The 10,129-nt window shown below is 35.7% G+C and overlaps 3 non-coding genes across 3 annotated transcripts; all 3 read left to right on the top strand.

Annotated features, from left to right (window-relative positions):
* The first annotated feature begins 1,877 nt into the window (after nucleotides 1–1,877).
* On the top strand, nucleotides 1,878–1,970 carry TRNAI-UAU (transfer RNA isoleucine (anticodon UAU)). Its single transcript is given in 2 exon segments — nucleotides 1,878–1,915; nucleotides 1,935–1,970. It is a non-coding gene; the product is annotated as a tRNA-Ile (tRNA).
* A 5,314-nt stretch (nucleotides 1,971–7,284) lies between these two features.
* On the top strand, nucleotides 7,285–7,377 carry TRNAI-UAU (transfer RNA isoleucine (anticodon UAU)). The gene is given in 2 exon segments: nucleotides 7,285–7,322; nucleotides 7,342–7,377. It is a non-coding gene; the product is annotated as a tRNA-Ile (tRNA).
* Nucleotides 7,378–9,990: 2,613 nt separating this feature from the next.
* Nucleotides 9,991–10,083, top strand: TRNAI-UAU (transfer RNA isoleucine (anticodon UAU)). Its single transcript is given in 2 exon segments — nucleotides 9,991–10,028; nucleotides 10,048–10,083. It is a non-coding gene; the product is annotated as a tRNA-Ile (tRNA).
* The last annotated feature ends 46 nt before the right edge of the window (nucleotides 10,084–10,129 follow it).

Genomic DNA, 10,129 nt, shown 5'->3' with positions numbered 1-10,129 from the left:
TCAATTCTTATGAATGTACTGATTGTATTGAATAAAATCCACATCTAGCATAACCAATTAAGGCTGCAAAGTGCTCCAGTGGCGCAATTGGTCAGCACGTGAAACTTATAAGACAGTATCTGTTGAGCAATGCCGAGGTTGTGAGTTCAAGCCTCACCTGGAGCATCTTTGTATACTGTTTTTTTTTCCTTTTCTTATGTCATTAGTCATTGATTATAAACTGCTACCTTAATATTTAATATGATATTAAAAAGGATGGAAGAAAGAAAGAAAAAACACACACATGATTGTGCATTTAAGTTGTCAGCACACATCTGCTTTGGTTCAAATGCAGTGCATATCTTCCTTCAGTCAGCCAACAAAACAGCAATGGAAAAGATTAACATACTGTTGGTAAAGCAGTTGCATCAAATTGATTTTCTGCAATATAGCATGATAATCCATACTGACAGCTCTGGATAGTACCAGCACATTTCTTGCTGGACTTGGTAATGCAAAGAACACAGTAAACAACTTCACTTTTTTTCAAAAATAAAAAATTGACTATTAAAACCTATCAGTCTTAAATAAGGACATCAGTAAGCACCACTGGCATAATGGATAAGGCACTGTTCTCCTAAGCCAGTGGTTGTGGGTTTAAGTCCCGTCTGAGTTGGAAGTCATTACAGCAAGTGTCTCATCACTAGAGTTGATATTTTATCCTTGCTTCAACTGTAAAACAGTCTTGCAGTGTTTAGCTTGTAAAAAATGACCACAGATGCTAAAATATGACATTAATTATGATAACATTGTTGTTGTTGTTTTTTAAACCTTTTCTATCACCGTGGACAGCTTATTCAAGTGCCATCTGGCATGCATGTTCCTTTGTTGCTCATCATTCATCACCAAAAATGATTTTCTTTTTCAATTCTTATGAATGTACTGATTGTATTGAATAAAATCCACATCTAGCATAACCAATTAATGCTGCAAAGTGCTCCAGTGGCGCAATTGGACAGCGCGCAAAACTTATAAGACAGTATCTGTTGAGCAATGCCAAGGTTGTGAGTTCAAGCCTCACCTGGAGCATCTTTGTATACTGTTTTTTTTCCTTTTCTTATGTCAATAGTCATTGATTATAAACTGCTACCTTAATATTTAATATGATATTACAAAGGATGGAAGAAAGAAAGAAAAAACACAAACATGATTGTGCATTTAAGTTGTCAGCACACATCTGCTTTGGTTCAAATGCACTGCATATCTTCCTTCAGTCAGCCAACAAAACAGCAATGGAAAAGATTAACATACTGTTGGTAAAGCAGTTGCATCAAATTGATTTTCTGCAATATAGCATGATAATCCATACTGACAGCTCTGGATAGTACCAGCACATTTCTTGCTGGACTTGGTAATGCAAAGAACACAGTAAACAACTTCACTTTTTTTCAAAAATAAAAAATTGACTATTAAAACCTATCAGTCTTAAATAAGGACATCAGTAAGCACCACTGGCATAATGGATAAGGCACTGTTCTCCTAAGCCAGTGGTTGTGGGTTTAAGTCCCGTCTGAGTTGGAAGTCATTACAGCAAGTGTCTCATCACTAGAGTTGATATTTTATCCTTGCTTCAACTGTAAAACAGTCTTGCAGTGTTTAGCTTGTAAAAAATGACCACAGATGCTAAAATATGACATTAATTATGATAACATTGTTGTTGTTGTTTTTTAAACCTTTTCTATCACCGTGGACAGCTTATTCAAGTGCCATCTGGCATGCATGTTCCTTTGTTGCTCATCATTCATCACCAAAAATGATTTTCTTTTTCAATTCTTATGACTGTACTGATTGTATTGAATAAAATCCACATCTAGCATAACCAATGAATGCTGCAAAGTGCTCCAGTGGCGCAATTGGTCAGCGCGCGGTACTTATAAGACAGTATCTGTTGAGCAATGCCGAGGTTGTGAGTTCAAGCCTCACATGGAGCATCTTTGTATACTGTTTTTTTCCATTTCTTGTCATTAGTCATTGATTATAAACTGCTACCTTAATATTTAATATGATATTACAAAGGACGGAAGAAAGAAAGAAAAACACAAACATGATTGTGCATTTAAGTTGTCAGCACACATCTGCTTTGGTTCAAATGCACTACATATCTTCCTTCAGTCAGCCAACAAAACAGCAATGGAAAAGATTAACATACTGTTGGTAAAGCAGTTGCATCAAATTGATTTTCTGCAATATAGCATGATAATTCATACTGACAGCTCTGGATAGTACCAGCACATTTCTTGCTGGACTTGGTAATGCAAAGAACACAGTAAACAGCTTCACTTTTTTTCAAAAATAAATAATTGACTATTAAAAACCTATCAGTCTTAAATAAGGACATCAGTAAGCACCACTGGCATAATGGATAAGGCACTGTTCTCCTAAGCCAGTGGTTGTGGGTTTAAGTCCCGTCTGAGTTGGAAGTCATTACAGCAAGTGTCTCATCACTAGAGTTGATATTTTATCCTTGCTTCAACTGTAAAACAGTCTTGCAGTGTTTAGCTTGTAAAAAATGACCACAGAAGCTAAAATATGACATTAAATATGATAACATTGTTGTTGTTGTTTTTTAAACCTTTTCTATCACCGTGGACAGCTTATTCAAGTGCCATCTGGCATGCATGTTCCTTTGTTGCTCATCATTCATCACCAAAAATGATTTTCTTTTTCAATTCTTATGAATGTACTGATTGTATTGAATAAAATCCACATCTTGCATAACCAATCAATGCTGCAAAGTGCTCCAGTGGTGCAGTTGGTCAGCGCGCGGTACTTATAAGACAGTATCTGTTGAGCAATGCCTAGGTTGTGAGTTCAAGCCTCACCTGGAGCATCTTTGTATACTGTTTTTTTTCCTTTTCTTATGTCATTAGTCATTGATTATAAACTGCTACCTTAATATTTAATATGATATTACAAAGGATGAAAGAAAGAAAGAAAAAACACAAACATGATTGTGCATTTAAGTTGTCAGCACACATCTGCTTTGGTTCAAATGCACTGCATATCTTCCTTCAGTCAGCCAACAAAACAGCAATGGAAAAGATTAACATACTGTTGGTAAAGCAGTTGCATCAAATTGATTTTCTGCAATATAGCATGATAATCCATACTGACAGCTCTGGATAGTACCAGCACATTTCTTGCTGGACTTGGTAATGCAAAGAACACAGTAAACAACTTCACTTTTTTTCAAAAATAAATAATTGACTATTAAAAACCTATCAGTCTTAAATAAGGACATCAGTAAGCACCACTGGCATAATGGATAAGGCACTGTTCTCCTAAGCCAGTGGTTGTGGGTTTAAGTCCCGTCTGAGTTGGAAGTCATTACAGCAAGTGTCTCATCACTAGAGTTGATATTTTATCCTTGCTTCAACTGTAAAACAGTCTTGCAGTGTTTAGCTTGTAAAAAATGACCACAGAAGCTAAAATATGACATTAATTATGATAACATTGTTGTTGTTGTTGTTTTTTTTACCTTTTCTATCACCGTGGACAGCTTATTCAAGTGCCATCTGGCATGCATGTTCCTTTGTTGCTCATCATTCATCACCAAAAATGATTTTCTTTTTCAATTCTTATGAATGTACTGATTGTATTGAATAAAATCCACATCTAGCATAAACATTTAATGCTGCAAAGTGCTCCAGTGGCGCAATTGGTCAGCGCGTGAAACTTATAAGACAGTATCTGTTGAGCAATGCCGAGGTTGTGAGTTCAAGCCTCACCTGGAGCATCTTTGTATACTGTTTTTTTTCCTTTTCTTATGTCATTAGTCATTGATTATAAACTGCTACCTTAATATTTAATATGATATTACAAAGGTTGGAAGAAAGAAAGAAAAAACACAAACATGATTGTGCATTTAAGTTGTCGGCACACATCTGCTTTGGTTCAAATGCACTGCATATCTTCCTTCAGTCAGCCAACAAAACAGCAATGGAAAAGATTAACATACTGTTGGTAAAGCAGTTGCATCAAATTGATTTTCTGCAATATAGCATGATAATCCATACTGACAGCTCTGGATAGTACCAGCACATTTCTTGCTGGACTTGGTAATGCAAAGAACACAGTAAACAACTTCACTTTTTTTCAAAAATAAAAAATTGACTATTAAAACCTATCAGTCTTAAATAAGGACATCAGTAAGCACAACTGGCATAATGGATAAGGCACTGTTCTCCTAAGCCAGTGGTTATGGGTTTAAGTCCCGTCTGAGTTGGAAGTCATTACAGCACGTGTCTCATCACTAGAGTTTATATTTTATCCTTGCTTCAACTGTAAAACAGTCTTGCAGTGTTTAGCTTGTAAAAAATGACCACAGAAGCTAAAATATGACATTAAATATGATAACATTGTTGTTGTTGTTTTTTAAACCTTTTCTATCACCGTGGACAGCTTATTCAAGTGCCATCTGGCATGCATGTTCCTTTGTTGCTCATCATTCATCACCAAAAATGATTTTCTTTTTCAATTCTTATGAATGTACTGATTGTATTGAATAAAATCCACATCTCGCATAACCAGATAATGCTGCAAAATGCTCCAGTGGCGCAGTTGGTCAGCGCGCAAAACTTATAAGACAGTATCTGTTGAGCAATGCCGAGGTTGTGAGTTCAAGCCTCTCCTGGAGCATCTTTGTATACTGTTTTTTTTTTCTTTTCTTATGTCATTAGTCATTGATTATAAACTGCTACCTTAATATTTAATATGATATTAAAAAGGATGGAAGAAAGAAAGAAAAAACACAAACATGATTGTGCATTTAAGTTGTCAGCACACATCTGCTTTGGTTCAAATGCACTGCATATCTTCCTTCAGTCAGCCAACAAAACAGCAATGGAAAAGATTAACATACTGTTGGTAAAGCAGTTGCATCAAATTGATTTTCTGCAATATAGCATGATAATCCATACTGACAGCTCTGGATAGTACCAGCACATTTCTTGCTGGACTTGGTAATGCAAAGAACACAGTAAACAGCTTCACTTTTTTTCAAAAATAAAAAATTGACTATTAAAACCTATCAGTCTTAAATAAGGACATCAGTAAGCACCACTGGCATAATGGATAAGGCACTGTTCTCCTAAACCAGTGGTTGTGGGTTTAAGTCCCGTCTGAGTTGGAAGTCATTACAGCAAGTGTCTCATCACTAGAGTTGATATTTTATCCTTGCTTCAACTGTAAAACAGTCTTGCAGTGTTTAGCTTGTAAAAAATGACCACAGATGCTAAAATATGACATTAATTATGATAACATTGTTGTTGTTGTTTTTTAAACCTTTTCTATCACCGTGGACAGCTTATTCAAGTGCAATCTGGCATGCATGTTCCTTTGTTGCTCATCATTCATCACCAAAAATTATTTTCTTTTTCAATTCTTATGAATGTACTGATTGTATTGAATAAAATCCACATCTAGCATAACCAATTAATGCTGCAAAGTGCTCCAGTGGCGCGATTGGTCAGCGCGCGGTACTTATAAGACAGTATCTGTTGAGCAATGCCGAGGTTGTGAGTTCAAGCCTCACATGGAGCATCTTTGTATACTGTTTTTTCCATTTCTTGTCATTAGTCATTGATTATAAACTGCTACCTTAATATTTAATATGATATTACAAAGGATGGAAGAAAGAAAGAAAAAACACAAACATGATTGTGCATTTAAGTTGTCAGCACACATCTGCTTTTGTTCAAATGCACTGCATATCTTCCTTCAGTCAGCCAACAAAACAGCAATGGAAAAGATTAACATACTGTTGGTAAAGAAGTTGCATCAAATTGATTTTCTGCAATATAGCATGATAATTCATACTGACAGCTCTGGATAGTACCAGCACATTTCTTGCTGGACTTGGTAATGCAAATAACACAGTAAACAGCTTCACTTTTTTTCAAAAATAAATAATTGACTATTAAAAACCAATCAGTCTTAAATAAGGACATCAGTAAGCACCACTGGCATAATGGATAAGGCACTGTTCTCCTAAGCCAGTGTTTGTGGGTTTAAGTCTCGTCTGAGTTGGAAGTCATTACAGCAAGTGTCTCATCACTAGAGTTGATATTTTATCCTTGCTTCAACTGTAAAACAGTCTTGCAGTGTTTAGCTTGTAAAAAATGACCACAGAAGCTAAAATATGACATTAAATATGATAACATTGTTGTTGTTGTTTTTTAAACCTTTTCTATCACCGTGGACAGCTTATTCTAGTGCCATCTGGCATGCATGTTCCTTTGTTGCTCATCATTCATCACCAAAAATGATTTTCTTTTTCAATTCTTATGAATGTACTGATTGTATTGAATACAATCCACATCTAGCATTTCCAATAAATGCTGCAAAGTTCTCCAGTGGCGCAATTGGTCAGCGTGCGAAACTTATAAGACAGTATCTGTTGAGCAATGCCGAGGTTGTGAGATCAAGCCTCACCTGGAGCATCTTTGTATACTGTTTTTTTTCCTTTTCTTATGTCAATAGTCATTGATTATAAACTGCTACCTTAATATTTAATATGATATTACAAAGGATGGAAGAAAGAAAGTAAAAACACAAACATGATTGTGCATTTAAGTTGTCAGCACACATCTGCTTTGGTTCAAATGCACTGCATATCTTCCTTCAGTCAGTCAACAAAACAGCAATGGAAAAGATTAACATACTGTTGGTAAAGCAGTTGCATCAAATTGATTTTCTGCAATATAGCATGATAATCCATACTGACAGCTCTGGATAGTACCAGCACATTTCTTGCTGGACTTGGTAATGCAAAGAACACTGTAAACAGCTTCACTTTTTTTCAAAAATAAATAATTGACTATTATAAACCTATCAGTCTTAAATAAGGACATCAGTAAGCACCACTGGCATAATGGATAAGGCACTGTTCTCCTAAGCCAGTGGTTGTGGGTTTAAGTCCTGTCTGAGTTGGAAGTCATTACAGCAAGTGTCTCATCACTAGAGTTGATATTTTATCCTTGCTTCAACTGTAAAACAGTCTTGCAGTGTTTAGCTTGTAAAAAATGACCACAGAAGCTAAAATATGACAAAAATAACATTGTTGTTGTTTTTTTTTTTAACCTTTTCTATCATCGTGGGCAGATTATTCAAGTGCCATCTGGCATGCATGTTCCTTTGTTGCTCATCATTCATCACCATAAATGATTTTCTTTTTCAATTCTTATGACTGTACTGATTGTATTGAATAAAATCCACATCTAGCATAACCAATTATTGCTGCAAAGTGCTCCAGTGGCGCAATTGGTCAGCGCGCGGTACTTATAAGACAGTATCTGTTGAGCAATGCCGAGGTTGTGAGTTCAAGCCTCACCTGGAGCATCTTTGTACACTGTTTTTTTCCCTTTTCTTATGTCATTAGTCATTTATTATAAACTGCTACCTTAATATTTAATATGATATTACAAAGGATGGAAGAAAGAAAGAAAGCACACAAACATGATTGTGCATTTAAGTTGTCAGCACACATCTGCTTTGGTTCAAATGCACTGCATATCTTCCTTCAGTCAGCCAACAAAACAGCAATGGAAAAGATTAACATACTGTTGGTAAAGCAGTTGCATCAAATTGATTTTCTGCAATATAGCATGATAATCCAAACTGAGAGCTCGGGATAGTACCAGCACATTTCTTGCTAGACTTGGTAATGCAAAGAACACAGTAAACAGCTTCAATTTTTAAAAAAAATAATAATAATTGACTATTAAAAACCTAACAGTCTTAAATAAGGACATCAGTAAGCACCACTGGCATAATGGATAAAGCACTGTTCTCCTAAGCCAGTGGTTGTGGGTTTAAGTCCCGTCTGAGTTGGAAGTCATTACAGCAAGTGTCTGATCACTAGAGTTGATATTTTATCCTTGCTTCAACTCTAAAACAGTCTTGCAGTGTTTAGCTTTAAAAAAATGACCACAGAAGCTAAAATATGACATTAATTATGATAACATTTTTGTTGTTGTTTTTTAAACCTTTTCTATCACCATGGACAGCTTATTCAAGTGCCGTCTAGCATGCATGTTCCTTTGTTGCTCATCATTCATCACCAAAAATGATTTTCTTTTTCAATTCTTATGACTGTACTGATTGTATTGAATAAAATCCACATCTAGCATAACCAATTAATGCTGCAAAGTGCTCCAGTGGCGCAATTGGTCAGCACGCGGTACTTATAAGACAGTATCTGTTGAGCAATGCCGAGGTTGTGTGTTCAAGCCTCACCTGGAGCAGCTTTGTATACTGTTTTTTTTCCTTTACTTATGTCATTAGTCATTGATTATAAACTGCTACCTTAATATTTAATATGATATTACAAAGGATGGAAGAAAGAAAGAAAAAACACAAACATGATTGTGCATTTAAGTTGTCAGCACACATCTGCTTTGGTTCAAATGCACTGCATATCTTCCTTCAGTCAGCCAAAAAAACAGCAATGGAAAAGATTAACATACTGTTGGTAAAGCAGTTGCATCAAATTGATTTTCTGCAATATAGCATGATAATCCATACTGACAGCTCTGGATAGTACCAGAACATTTCTTGCTAGACTTGGTAATGCAAAGAACACAGTAAACAGCTTCACTTTATTTCAAAAATAAATAATTGACTATTAAAAACCTATCAGTCTTAAATAAGGACATCAGTAAGCACCACTGGCATAATGGATAAGTCACTGCCCTCCTAAGCCAGGGGGTCCAAGTCCCATATGGGGTGGAAGTCATTACAGCAAGTGTCTCATCACCAGAGTTGATATTTTATCCTTGCTTCAACTGTAAAACAGTCTTGCAGTGTTAAGCTTGTAATAAATGACCACAGAAGCTAAAATATGACATTAATTATGATAACATTGTTGTTGTTGTTTTTTAAACCTTTTCTATCACCGTGGACAGCTTATTCAAGTGCCATCTGGCATACATGTTCCTTTGTTGCTCATCATTCATCACCAAAAATGATTTTCTTTTTCAATTCTTATGACTGTACTGATTGTATTGAATAAAATCCACATCTAGCATAACAAATCAATGCTACAAAGTGCTCCAGTGGCGCAATTGGTCTGCGCGCGGTTCTTATAAGACAGTATCTGTTGAGCAATGCCGAGGTTTTGAGTTCAAGCCTCACCTGGAGCATCTTTGTATACTGTTTTTTTTCCTTTTCTTATGTCATTAGTCATTGATTATAAACTGCTACCTTAATATTTAATATGATATTACAAAGGATGGAAGAAAGAAAGAAAAAACACAAACATGATTGTGCATTTAAGTTGTCAGCACACATCTGCTTTGGTTCAAATGCACTGCATATCTTCCTTCAGTCAGCCAACAAAACAGCAATGGAAAAGATTAACATACTGTTGGTAAAGCAGTTGCATCAAATTGATTTTCTGCAATATAGCATGATAATCCATACTGAGAGCTCTGGATTGTACCAGCACATTTCTTGCTAGACTTGGTAATGCAAAGAACACAGTAAACAGCTTCACTTTTAAAAAATAAATAAATAATTGACTATTAAAAACCTAACATTCTTAAATAAGGACATCAGTAAGCACCACTGGCATAATGGATAAGGCACTGTTCTCCTAAGCCAGTGGTTGTGGGTTTAAGTCCCGTCTGAGTTGGAAGTCATTACAGCAAGTGTCTCATCACTAGAGTTGATATTTTATCCTTGCTTCAACTCTAAAACAGTCTTGCAGTGTTTAGCTTTTAAAAAATGACAACAGAAGCTAAAATATGACATTAATTATGATAACATTGTTGTTGTTGTTTTTTAAACCTTTTCTATCACCGTGGACAGCTTATTCAAGTGCCATCTGGCATGCATGTTCCTTTGTTGCTCATCATTCATCACCAAAAATGATTTTCTTTTTCAATTCTTATGACTGTACTGATTGTATTGAATAAAATCCACATCTAGCATAACCAATTAACGCTGCAAAGTGCTCCAGTGGCGCAATTGGTCAGCGCGCGGTAGTTATAAGACAGTATCTGTTAAGCAATGCCGAGGTTGTGAGTTCAAGCCTCACCTGGAGCAGCTTTGTATACTGTTTTTTTTCCTTTTCTTATGTCATTAGTCATTG

Source organism: Pseudophryne corroboree, unplaced genomic scaffold (genome assembly GCF_028390025.1).
Source record: "Pseudophryne corroboree isolate aPseCor3 unplaced genomic scaffold, aPseCor3.hap2 scaffold_3102, whole genome shotgun sequence".
Lineage (NCBI taxonomy): Eukaryota > Metazoa > Chordata > Amphibia > Anura > Myobatrachidae > Pseudophryne > Pseudophryne corroboree.
This window is presented reverse-complemented; position numbering and strand designations above follow the sequence as displayed.